We start from the raw sequence: 14,157 nt of genomic DNA, 5'->3' as shown, positions 1-14,157 counted from the left end.
TTATGCCAGAGTTTACGACAAAGGCTGGTCTTCATATAACCATTTACACATTGTCATTTACCTTAGCTCATGGGCTATTTTCCAAGCTAGATTTCAAGATGATCAGTGGTCATTGGGCCAAAATACAGTCAATCAACGATAGACCGGTCCTACCATTGGTGCGCAATGAGGTCATTGATTGCTGTCTTCAAATCGGTTTCTTTAAGTCAATACGTCCCAGGAAAATAACCATCAAGTACAGTTGTGTTAGTAACAGTCAGAGGATTGCAATGAAGCCAACCATGACTAGATAAACTTTTGTTTTGTGTGTGTAATTACCACGAATGTTTCGTCCAAAGTTGAACGAGACGGATATCACGATGCAAGCGGTTTACAAATGTTTCGTGTTAGTCTATAAAAATGGATTTTATCAAACAAAATGGACATTCACTAAGTAGTTAGGACACTTGGTATTGCCACCAGAGGAAGATCTTCAAAGGTAATTGATTATTTTATTGCTATTTCTGACTTTAGTGACGCTAATGCTTGGTTGGAAAATGCTAGTAATGCTTGTGTGTGCGGGAGGCTGTCCTCAGATTATTATAATGTATGCTTTCGCCGCAAAGCCTTTTTGAAATCTGACACACTGGCTGGATTAACAAGATGTTAAGCTTTTAAAAGATGTAAGATACATGTATTTACATAAATGTTTAATATTATGAATGGTGTATTTAGAATTTTAAAGCTATGCATTTTCACCGGATGTTAGCCAAGTGGGACGAAATCATCCCACCTGCCCAAGAGAGGTTAATGGGGAACCAATTATTTGTCTCCACAATGCCTGTACGCAAGTCACTCCGCTCACTGAGCTTGTCCAGGAGTGGGATCAAGAGGGGGTTTACTTGAGATGAGAGTATCTAGAGATGACAATTGATATATACCATTGGATGAGTTTGTGTTTTTGTACTATGAAGTACGAGGAACGAGATTAGAACCTCGTCATAGGGACCAAACTGAACGATAATTTATAGTGAATGTTATCTGGCTAAGGGATAATCCTTTCTCAAATATAAAGTCTCTTTGTGAACTGTTCCTAAGATCTGTGGTTCATCATGTATGTTGAGAGGGGTGTATCTTGGCTATAAAAGATCTTTGTACTTTTGTGTTGTCACTTTCAATGGTTCATTAGAGATAGCGCATCATTGAAAGTCAAGTGCTTTTGCAAAGGTCTTATTATTAAAGATGTAGTTTAAGTATAACTCTGACTAGTGTGTGAAGTTTGTAACTCTCCTCATTTGTTAAAACCTCTCGGGGCTAGTGGAACGTCACCATCCCACTCTATTCATCAGCCAGTAGAATAGCGTGGCGCGAAATACAAAACCTCAAATGCAATAATTTCAATTTTTCAAACATATGACTATTTTACACCATTTTAAAGACAAGACTCTCGTTAATCTAACCACATTGTCCGATTTCAAAAAGGCTTTACAGCGAAAGAAAAACATTAGATTATGTTAGGAGAGTACATAAACACAAATAACCACACAGCCATTTTTCAAGCAAGCATATATGTCACAAAAACCCCAAACACAGCTGAATGCAGCACTAACCTTTGATGATCTTCATCAGATGACACTCCTAGGACATTATGTTATACAATACATGCATGTTTTGTTCAATCAAGTTCATATTTATATCAAAAAACAGCTTTTTACATTGGCATGTGATGTTCAGAACTAGCATTCCCACCCAAAACTTCCTGTGAATTTACTAAAGGACTCATGATAAACGTTGACAAAATACATAACAATTATTTGAAGAATTATAGATACAGAACTCCTTTATGCAATCGCTATGTCAGATTTTAAAATAGCTTTTCGGCGAAAGCACATTTTGCAATATTCTGAGTACATAGCTCAGCCATCACGGCTAGCTAATTTGACACCCGCCAACTTCGGGGCAACCTAAACTCAGAATTACTATTAGAAAAATTGGATTACTTTTGCTGTTCTTCGTCAGAATGCACTCCCAGGACTGCTACTTCAACAACAAATGTTGTTTTTGTTCCAAATAGTCCATAGGTATGTGCAAATACCTCAGTTTTGTTAGTGCATTCAGGTCACTATCCAAACGGTAACGCACGAGCGCATTTCGAGACAAAAAATGTCAAAATGTTCCTTTACCGTACTTAGAAGCATGTCAAACGCTGTTTAAAATCAATTTTTATGCTATTTTTCTTGTAAAGTAGCGATAATATTCCAACCGGACAATGCTGTATTCATTCAAAAGGAAGAGAAAAAATGGCGAGGTCTCGTGAACGCGCATTTCCATTCCCTTTGTCCTCAGGCAGACCACTGACAAACAGAGTTACTATACTTTGCCCAGAGACAGATGACGCCCCAATCCACTTTTTGCCGGCTTTAGAGAGCCAATGGAAGCCTTAGAAAGTGCAACATAACCCCACGGATACTGTAGTTTTGATAGACAAGCAAAAGCAGAACTACAAAATTGCAGACAGGGCACTTCCTGCTTAGAATCTTCTCAGGTTTTTGCCTGCCATATGAGTTCTGTTATACTCACAGACACCATTCAAACAGTTTTAGAAACTTTAGAGTGTTTTCTATCCAAATATACTAATAATATGCAAATATTTGACTTTGGGCCCCAGTATTAGGCATTTTAATCTGGGCACGTTTTGTATCCGAAAATGAAAATACTCCCCCCTTTACCTTAACAAGTTAATGCAGAAATTAGCCACCACATTTGGTGACGAGGATGTGAATCTTCACTTGGTTTCCGCTCCCGACGATCTGGGCAAATCGTGCACGAGGGATCCCTCAAACTTGGGATCTCAGGGAAACCTCACTTCGGGAACGAAGCAGATGGACCCACCTTTGATCTGAGAGGGAGCGAGCCGAGTGGATACCACGTCTCGAACCTAGTTTTTTTAAAAGAAAGAGGTGAGCAAACACTGTGGTTGAATTAAGGAGAAGTTTATCTTTAACGTCTCTGGGGTATGTGGGACGCTACCGTCTCACCTGCGGGACACACTATTCAACAGCCAGTGAAATAACAGGGCGCCAAATTCAAAACAACAAAAATCTCATAATTCAAATTTCTCAAACATACAACTATTATATCCCATTTTAAAGATACACTTCTCGTTAATCCAACCACATTGTCCGATTTCAAAAAGGCTTTACGGAGAAAGCATAGCATTAGATTATGTTAGGACACCACCTAGACAACAAAAACCACACAGCCATTTTCCAAGCAAGGAGAGGCATCACAAAAACCAGAAATACAGCTAAAATTAAGCACTAACCTTTGACGATCTTCATCAGATGGCACTCATAGGACTTCATGTTACACAATACATGTATGTTTTGCTCGATAAAGTTCATATTTATATCCAGAAACGGCATTTTACATTGGCGTGTAATGTTCAGAAATACTTCCGGTGAATGAGCACATCAATTTACAGAAATACTCATCATAAACGTTGATAAAATATTAAACTGTTATTCAAAGAATTATAGATACACTTCTCCTTAATGCAACCGCTGTGTCAGATTTAAAAAAAAACTTTACAGCGAAAGCACACTTTCCAATAATCTGAGTACGGCGCTCAGAGACGAAACCAAACCCGCCATTTTCTGGTGTCAACAAAACTCCGAATTAACATTATAAATATTCACCTTTGATGATCTTCATCAGAATGCACTCCCAGGCATCCCAGGTCCACAATAAATGTTGTTTTTTTCGATAAAGTCCATAATTTATGTCCAAATACCTTATTTTCGTTCGCGCGTTCTGTCCACTACTCCAAATGTAGGAAGCGCGCAGAAAATGTCACAACAAAAAGTCAAAAAAAGTTATATTTGCGTTCGTAGAAATATGTCAAACGATGTATAGCATCAATCTTTAGGAGGTTTTTAACATAAATCTTCCATAATATTCCAACCGGACGATTCCAATGACTTCATAAATGAAAAGGAACTCAGGTCGCTCTCTCGGCCATGCACGTGACTGAACTCGTGCCTTATTTTGGGATACCTGACTCCTAGGTCTCTTATTCTCTCTATATATACCATAGAAGCATGAAACAACGTTCTAAAGACTGTTGACATCTAGTGGAAGCCTTAGGAAGTGCAAAATGAACCCTAAGTCACTGTGTGTTAGATAGGCAATCACTTGAAAAAACTACAAGCCTCAGATTTCCCACTTCCTGGTTGGATTTTTCTCAGGTTTTTACCTGCCATATGAGTTCTGTTACACTCAAAGACATCATTCAAACCGATTTAGAAACTTCAGAGTGTTTTGGATCCAAATCCACTAATAACATGCATATCCTACCTTCTGAGCCTGAGTAGCAGGCAGTTCACTATGGACACCACTTTCATCCGGACGTCAAAATACTGCCCCCTGCCCTAGAGAAGTTAAAATGGTGCATAATACTCGTATGTGTGAGAAATTTGAATTATGAGATTTTTGTTGTTTTGAATTTCGCTCCCTGCTATTCCATTGGCTGTTGGCAAGGGGTCTCGCTGGCGGAACGGGGTTCCGCTAGCGGAACGTCTGTCCTCAACAGGTTTTAATACGCTCTTCTAAATCACATACTACTGTTGACACAACACTATTTGCAACACCACTAGCTTGCAACTTGGCAATGACGGAGGCACACATATCTTCAGCAAGACTCTGTCCATTCTTCTCAAAACAATCACTTTGAGTGTTATGTCGTGGAATTATTCTAATCAAAGCAGAGAGAATTGTAGATTTCTTCAAAGCAATTGAACTTCATGATTTAATTACTGCATTAATGGTCGGTAACCACCCGGAGGTGATCACTGAGGAACTCTACGAGCATAACTAAGCCACAGCAGTTTATAGTTAAGACACATCCTCCTGAATACGTGACAAACAACAGATGTGTGGAATGGGTCAAAAGGTTAGGATATGTTATGAAATAAATGAATACTTCAGAGCAGATAGTATCTGCTGTGAAGACTGTTCTCATTGTATGGAAACCAGGGTTTAGCCCCCAAAGACGAGGTTCTTCTTATCAGCTAACAATAACAAATCTCGTCCCTGGTACCTTACAGACAGCAACTCAGTCTATGAAATGCAGGCTCTATCTGATGGAGACATTTCTCTCACATGCACCACTGATCATAGAATGGAATGTGGCTGTTGCTTTCATCACCTAGCCATCACTTAATCAGTTGCCAGCCCACGTTTCAGAGGTTCAACTAAGTTCACACAGACACAGATGAGACAGTTCTAAGAACCCTATTCTATTGCATAAAACAACCATTCGATGCATAAACAGTATTATAACATCATCTTGTCATTTCTCCACCACAGTTGTCATGTAGGACACCAATGTCGCCACCCATTTGTGGAGCTTCTGACAGGACTGGAAAATCAGCAACATTAGAGGGGCCTTCGAAGCTTAATGCATCAACTACTTGACCAATATCCTTATGAATACTATTCAAATGTTTTCTGAAACCTGAGTATGTTGAAAACTGCTGTCTACAACCATCTGGAGCACAGACCAATCTAATCTTGGTGGAGGGATAGAAGCTATGCTCAATTCACAAATTAGATATCAATGACTGGCTGTTTCTGTGCAAAGCTTGACAAAAAAAGCACCTCAACATACATTTATCTAGTTAATAAGTTTTGTCGTCAACTCTATCACGCTATCTCTTGTTTGGCCTACAACAATGTAGTTGATAGTTGTCTGAACAAATGTGTAGAAGTTGACAAGAGCATCATCATATGTCAGGTTAAAGACAAAGTGGGCTTTGACGAGTTCATCAAATGCACACAGACCACTAGTTGCCTGGCAGGAAACAAGCCTCTTGTCCACCACAATGTAGTAGTTGTCAATCTTGCGCTGTCTTCTTTCCAACGGCAAGGAGGTATGTCTGTCGACCATGGCTCCCATCAAGACGGGGATCAGTGCTGCAGCATGACTGCAACACACAAAGGGTCTTTTTAAGTCACTCATGTTAAGACAAAGAGACAACCCAAAAAGAAATTACACAGAAATGAATGTATCAGTTTACCTTATGAGGTTAAGACAAAGAGACAACCCAAAAAAGAAATTACACAGAAATTACTGTATCAGATTACCTTGTGAAAGTGCACTAGTCTATCCACAGCTTCACTGGCACAAGGACTTTGCAGCTGCGTCATGCTGTTTTACAGCCAAGAAGGTACATATAGCAATGCAAATGTTAGTGTACACCATGTTGTCTCCTGATTATTGTGTTAGGATGTTCTGTGACTTTGCTCCATGTTATTGTTTTGGGATGTCCTGTGACTTTGCTCCATGTTATTTTGTTAGGATGTTCTGTGACTTTTCTCCTTGTTATTGAGTTAGGATGTTCTGTGACTTTTCTCCTTGTTATTGAGTTAGGATGTTCTGTGACTTTTCTCCTTGTTATTGAGTTAGGATGTTCTGTGACTTTTCTCCTTGTTATTGAGTTAGGATGTTCTGTGACTTTTCTCCTTGTTATTGAGTTAGGATGTTCTGTGACTTTGCTCTCAGGGAAGGGACTGATAGAAGAAGAACAGAAAGAAGGAAACACATACAGTAGATACTATGTGTGCAAGGTCATTATCAGCTTATTGCACCCTGAGAGTAGAGACGCCTAGTTTGAGTATTTGTGCTAAAGGGGAACACCCCTTCAGAGCTTCTAACAGACTTGTACTTTGAGTATTAAGTTTGTTGTAACCTCTCCAACCTCTCCGGCCGTGATAATAAATATTTGTTTATTTAACTAGCTAAATGGGGATCCTAACAATTTTTTTTTTTATGTCATGTGTTATGATGCTGGGTGTCAAGTGAAGTGTTACCAATCATTGAGAAAAAATGTTTGGGCAAATATGTGAATTGTGGCCCTCTGTTCCATGAACTAGATGTGACTGGTTATTAACTGAAACACTTTAATAATATTTCCCATTAACTAAACCAAAGAGTGTGTAGCTGTTGTCCCAACTGTGAACATTCCACAGTTGGTGTGAGGTGGCTAGGTCACATGGTCAAGGAGCTAGTGCATTTTAAATTATTTTTTAATGTAGGAATCATTTTAAATGTAGGAATCATTTCATGACAAAATAAAAGGGTGTGCAACATGCCTCTGTATATAAGGCATAATTTACAGTTAAATTAGGTTGCTAAATCACATGGTGTAGAGCTATTGGAATTTGAATATTGTGATTATGCAATTAGTTGACGGTCCCTAACTAGTTGCATTGACAGTTCTCCAGGCAGCCTACACCATTGCCATGTGATTATGAAACTAGGGTCGGAATTGGTAAAATAAGACCTCTGCAATGTTGTACACCTTTTGTCCTTCACAAAGAACCTGAGGTATCTAGCTCAAATCGTTTGCGAATTATTGAAGTTTGAAGGTCCGAAAATCTGGCGAACATCGAATCTCAAACCAGCTTTACCAATGGTCTGATATCTTTCCAGAAGTAAAAAAAATCACATCAGATCAGACACTTGATTTTTATATTCTAACTAAGCTAAATTCCTAACTAATGACTGACTTCAATATTACAATCATACGATTTAATCATCCAAATTCGATTCTCTAAAAAAACTGTGAGGTCGCCTTTCTCCTTGTTAGAGAGCAAAATGCCTCTTATTTGAATAATAATGTATTTATTGTTAAATTTAAATGATATTCCGTTATTATGAATGCTCATTCCCGACACCAGAAAATGAAAGTCATAAGATAGTATTTCATAATTAAGACGTACTAAGTAATTATTATGTTATAGTAATTCCTAAGTAATTATTGTGAGATACTAAGTCATTATTGTGAGATAATAAGTCATTATTATGGGATAGTAAGTCATTATTATGAGATAGTATGTCATGAAGTTGCACAAACAATTGTTATGCTAACATATGATGTGGGTCGCTGAAAAGGCTGAAGACCCCTGATTTAACCTCTTGAGATGGGAAAACATGTTCTTTATTGAGTTGAACATGTTCTCATATTCTGCCACCACTTCATTTAGAGAAGCTATTTCAATCTGATATTTATCCTATGGTCTAAAATAGACTGTATAGATGACATTCACATTTCAGAGAACATCGACAGACTTTTCACCTAGTTTGCTCTTGGACTCGAACCAGTGACCTTTCCATTTGCTGGTCCAACGCTCTTAAAGGTTTTAACTTATAAATGTTGGGCTAGCAATAGATGACCCATCTCTAATATAACATAACAGTCACACAATGTAGCAAACTGATGGAATGTTAGGAGACTCATTGGAAGTCTAACATATAATACCATGATGTATGTTTAAATTCTAATAAAAAAACAAAAAATCTACACCATAAACACAATGTTGCTTTTTAAATTCACGCTTTTATTAAAGCTGAACAGTACTTTGCTCCCAGGTACCATCTCCTGCCGTTGTACCCTAGATCAAGGCACTTAACCCCTAAATGGCTCTTCATCCAAGGGGTGCTGCTCCATGGCTTTCCTTGTGGCTCTCAAATTGTTTCATCATGTTGAGTTGGGAGATATCTTGTAGATCTAGGACAGGAGGGTGGTGGAACTGACCAGCGATGTGTTCAACTTGCATAAAGATGAGAATCTCTGGTCTGTGGAGCCACTGATTGGGGGGAGGACTTGCTCAACTTCTTGCTTAACTTCTGTTTAAACCATGTTCATTTGGGGATATCTTCTAGGACAGCAGAAGTGGTGAGCAGAGTTGAATTCAGCAAGGATATTCAACTTGGATAAAGATGAGAATGTCTGATCGCGGGAGGAGAGTCACTGACCTTAGAATGTTTGTTGCCTCGATGAAGAGGATACTGCTGACTTGAGGAGCTTATAATGTTTTGTTGATGAAATGTGGCCTTGAAGAAGAGGAGGAGGAATTATTGGAAGACAATTTAATTACCAATGTATTTCCAGTGGTATTGTGGCTCCACCCAGTTTCAGTTCTGAGCAACAGGAGGTCAGGAATGCTGAACGACATCACAGAGACATGAAAGTATTCACTATTATCTTTATCTTTACAAGTCTGTTGCATGTTCACTAAATCCTCACATTTGGACCCAAACATGTGGATAATATCACTTCTTTAAAGTGGGGACATATATAATAGCACTGAAGAACATAAATACATTTTTAAACATTATTTACCCGGTCTTAATTCTCTTCCAGATGCCTGGCTGTTTCATGGGTTTGGTGGTTGACTGATTTCTCAGCCACTTCTGAAATCCCCTGCTGGCTCTCTGGTCCCCCCTGCTGGCTCTCTGGTCCCCCCTGCTGGCTCTCTGGTCCTCACTGCTGGCTCTCTGGTCCCCCCTGCTGGCTCTCTGGCTCCCCCGGCTGGTCATGTACAGACCCAGCGAGCCCTTGGTTTACCTTCTGGCCCGTGGCCCACCCCAGCAACTGTTGACCGTGGTTGTAGTCAGATGGAAACTGGTTGATGAACTGGGTGCTGAACTTCTTGATTTGCCCGTCAGCCCTGTACATGTGACTATTACACTTCTAATCTAATGTAATCAGCCTCCAGATTCATCTCCTCAAGTCATTTCTCCTCCTGTTCTTTTAGGTACTGTTCCTTCCTCCTCTATCTGTCCTCTTTAACTGTCTGTTGAGTCTGTTTTGGAAGCAGGGACTGCTCTCTCCACTGCTTATTGAAATGCTCCATCTTCTCCCTTTTCTCCTCAGCTTTCAGCAACCCCTCCCTCTTCTCCCTCTCTCTCTGCCCAGGTGGTGAAGGACATTATCGCTCCAGTGGTACCAGGGATGACTGGAAGGTGAGAGCAGAGGTCACATTTAACATGGGTCCAAAATGGCACTGTATTCCTTGGATTAACACGGGTAACCAGGATCCCCGGACTGTCCCGGGATCACCCTTCACAGTTCCCGAAAATAAAATGACAGGACCCGGGAAATTACAACATTCCCCCCCGATGTCGCACTGATGCAATTCAACCAAATACACAACATGTGCAGCAGCAGATTGGCAAAACATAAAATATCACATTATCCAAACAGGTTGTCGCATAGAAGCCTTGAACCTAGCATATTTACTTAACGTTGCAGCCTGGTCTCATTATGTAGACGTACCATAGTAAATGTAAATCCGCCACTCAAAATAGTATGATATGTTACGTTTGGTGTGTTTACATAAGACAGATGCTTACCTAAGGCAAAAACAAAAAAAGCGTGGTTGGTCGGGGTGGATGGGTAGGTATATAATGCGAACGTTAACAAACCCAAAGGTTGCAAGTTTGAATCTCATCACGGACAACTTCAGCCTTTTAGCAACTTTTCAACTACTTACTGCTTTTGTGCTACTTTGCAACTACTTTGCATGTTAGCTAACCCTTCCCCTAACTCTAACCTTAATCCTAACCCCTAACCCCTATCCTAGCTAACGTTTGCTACGTAGTTAACACAAGCCACCTAGCTAGAATTCGTAACATATTATACGTTCTGCAAATTCGTAACGTATGGTAAGTTTAGCAAATTCATAACATACTGTAAAATACTGTTGTAAGTAGAGATTCCGCCTACGTATTTATTATATGAGTGATGGCTTACCAGCCAATCACATGAGAGTTGTTCAGTTATATTTGTTGCGTTCTGGTTTAAGCATCAGATTTTGACCTTACATATTACCCAGCATGGAACCAAGCTAGTTCTCATGTTGGAGCTAGTCGGTCTAAGTGCATTGTATTATTTACAAGTTGTGTCACGTCCTGACCCTAGTAAGATGTCATTTTCTAAAGTAGAGTGGTCAGGGCGTGACAGGGGGTGTTTTGTGTTTTCTATGCTTTCTATTTCTATGTTTTAGTTCTAGTTTTTCTATTTCTATGTTGGGGTTGTTTGGGTTGATCTCCAGTTATAGGCAGCTGGTCCTCGTTGTCTATAATTGGAGATCATATTTAAGTAGGGGTTTTTCTTCCTGGGGTTTGTGGGTTGTTATATTTTGAGTAGTGTTTGTTTCTCTCGCTCTCTGCGTCAAGGTTTGTTGTTTTGTAAATTCAGTTATTTATGTTTTGCAAAGTTTCATGGAATTACTGAAATGTGGAACTACAACCACGCTGCACTTTGGTACGATCTTTTTGACAGCCGTGACAAGTTGGTACTAAACCGACCAAAGAGAGAAGTTTGTTGTGGCCTTTTTTCCACGCCTCCAAGCAACGAGGAGTTGGAGTTGACATGGGTCCAGGGTCATTGATCTAACTACAGTACAGTAGCTAGCAACCATTAGCCAACAACTGTGGTAAAGTATTGTCTTTTATCGATGGCGGTTATGATATTGTTTAGGACCTTAAGCGTGGCTGAGGTGCACCCATGACCCGCTCGGAAACCAGATTGCATAGCGGAGAAGGTACGTTGGGATTCGAAATGTTCAGTGATCTGTTTGTTAACTTGGCTTTTGAAGAATTTAGAAAGGCAGGGTAGGATAGATATAGGTCTGTACAGTTTGGGTCTAGAGTGTCTCCCCCTTTGAAGAGGGGGATGACCGCAGCAGCTTTCCAATCTTTAGGGATCTCAGATACGAAAGAGGTTTTACAGGCCAGTAATAGGGGTTACAACAATTGCGGCGGATCATTTTAGAGAGGGTCCAGATTGTCTAGCCCAGCTGATTTGTAGGGGTCCAGATTTTGCAGCTCTTTCAGAACATCAGTTATCTGGATTTGGGTGAAGGTGAAATGGGGGAGGCTTGGGCAAGTTGCTGTGGGGGGTGCAGAGCTGTTGACCGGGGTACGGGTAGCCAGGTGGAAAGCATGGCCAGCCATCGCAAAATGCTTTTTGAAATTCTCAATTATTGTAGATTTATCGGTGGTGACAGTGTTTCCTAGCCTCAGTGCAGTAGGCAGCTGGGAGGAGGTGCCCTTATTCTCCATGGACTTTACAGTGTCCCAGAACATTTTGGAGTTTGTGCTACAGTATGTAAATTTCTGTTTGAAAAAGCTAGCCTTTGCTTTCCTAACTGCCTGTGTATATTGGTTCCAAACTGAATTTCACAGAATCTGTATTGATCTCTGGCTGGACAAGTGGAATTGGTAGCTAATTGATTCATTTGCTCATATATCACTGATCAGAAACATTTAGCATTTAATAATGAAGTCTAAATCAAGAGTATTATTTATCTGACTCATGTAGTACCCTTACATAGCCGTATATAGAGCCGAGGCTGTTTTCCTATCGTCCCAATCCCACTGAAACCCAAAATCCTCACTCCTGTCAAGCATGAAAATACCTAACTGTATTCTGTAATCTATAGGTTGCATTATCAAAGCACCTCTCGCCTATGCATGCCAAAAAAAAGCTACAACATTTCTCCTGCTTCTCTGTGCTGTTTCGTATTGCTGCCCACATGAGAGCTTCGGTAGAGAATATGTGATCAACAAACGGTATGAGAGTAGATATGGATATTTATTGAAACAGAGTTGGTCCCAGTTAAGATACCATGATATTTACAGTATGTCCTCTCTTCATCTCCCCGTTATTCATCAGCTGATCTGCTATCTGTATAATCATCAACTCGATTTTTCCAAATTGGTGATATTCTGTCATTCGTTGGAGGTTATCTAGGAAGCTTAGCAAATTTGGTGATTTGTCTTTTATTTAACTGCCGTGACAAAGTCTGCATGATTCAACAACGCTATAGCCTACTCGGCATGTGCGCTGCATCCTGAGCGTGCTCTTTATTTAGGCCTACTTACTTCCGATATTAAGACTTGGTAGATTTTTTAGGAAAATATGAATCCCTACCGTATTCCTTATATAGTGAACTACTTTTGACCAGGGTCGTTGAGATCCCATGGAGTTTTCTATTCAAAATTCACTGTGTCAATACCAGATCAGTTTGGTCAATAGTTTTATAGTGAAACAATGACACAACATGATGACAGGTGTGGAACTAACGTGTGTAGAGGAGACTAAAGATGATGATGTCATAAGGGAAACAGGTCTTACCTATGTTGATGATCTCATAGCCCTCCTCCTCTCTCTGATACATTCTGTCTTTTTGAGGTTCCTCTTCTCCCACTTCTTATTCACCCAGTGCGCTCCTTCTGATACTTTTATTGGCTGGGGAGAGGTCCTCCTTGTCGTCCTCCTTCTCTTCAGGGTTCTTCTCCTCCTCTTCAGGCTTCTCTAACTCACCCCTCATGTACTTCTCATCCCTTCTTTCCTCTTCTGCCATCTCCTGCCTCTTTTTTGCCTCTGTCATCTTCTCTCTTCCTATGATTAAAGCTGTGGCCTTCAATAGCTCTCTTTCTCTGATTAAAGCTATGTGGCCTTCAATGGCTCTCTCTCTCTCTCTCTCTCTTCCTGCTTTGCCTCTCCTCCTCTCTAAGTCTGTCAGTTTCTTTATGTTTTGCAATTTTGATCTGTTGTTTTTTTATCCAGGTCTTCTTGTTGTCGTACCCTCTTCGATCTGTAGTTTTTATCCTGCTTTTCTTGTCGTCGTATTCTCTTCGATCTGTAGTTTTTTATCCTGCTCTTCTTGTTGTTGTACCCTCTCCAGCTGTCTGTCCATTGCTAACAGTCTTTCCTTCTTCCTCCTGATTTGTTGTTGTTCTTCTATCCGTTCTCTTTCCCCCTTCAATATTTCTAGCCTCTTCTCTTCATGCATATTGAGCCGTTCCTATGCCTCTGCTTGTAAATTTTCTATTTTAATTCCATCATTCTCCATGCTTACTGTCTTCTGTTTGACTTCATCTCCCTCAGAAAGTGACAAAGAGATGGTGAGTGACAAAGATAGACCTCTCCGTCCCTCTCTAGCTGTACCTTCTCTTTCCTCCTCCTCTTCTTCCTGTCAGTTTCTGCTTTTCTTTTCTCTTCCTTTCTGTCGCTCAATTTCAAACTGTTATCTGGTCCTCCTCTCTTCTTCTCTCTTCCTCCCTCTCTCTCATAATCTTCTCTTCATCTCTTTCCGTATCTTCTTTTAGTTCCATCTCTCTCTGTTTCTGATTCTCTCTCTCCCTTTCTCCATCTCTCCTCTTGAAGTTCTTATTTCTTCTATCTATGTCTCTTATGTCTCCCTCTCTTCCCTCCTTCTTCACATCAATTTGCTTCTGTTCTTGTCTATCTTCTTCTTCTGTCACTGGTGTAGAGAGGAGTTGGCAGGAGGCAGTCGCCGGTTTAGAACTACTGAATTTATTTA

The 14,157-nt window shown here is 40.2% G+C and overlaps 1 long non-coding RNA gene across 1 annotated transcript; it reads right to left on the bottom strand.

The window, feature by feature from the left end:
* Positions 1-9,617: 9,617 nt before the first annotated feature.
* Positions 9,618-13,756, bottom strand: LOC115199645 (uncharacterized). Its single transcript, XR_003879399.1, has 2 exons — positions 12,966-13,756; positions 9,618-9,780 (listed from the first exon to the last, which is right to left on the bottom strand). It is a non-coding gene; the product is annotated as an uncharacterized LOC115199645 (long non-coding RNA).
* Between the last annotated feature and the right edge of the window lie 401 nt (positions 13,757-14,157).

This window comes from Salmo trutta, chromosome 9 (assembly GCF_901001165.1).
Source record: "Salmo trutta chromosome 9, fSalTru1.1, whole genome shotgun sequence".
Lineage (NCBI taxonomy): Eukaryota > Metazoa > Chordata > Actinopteri > Salmoniformes > Salmonidae > Salmo > Salmo trutta.
The sequence above is the reverse complement of the archived record's forward strand: the minus strand, read 5'-3'. Positions and strand labels throughout refer to the sequence as shown.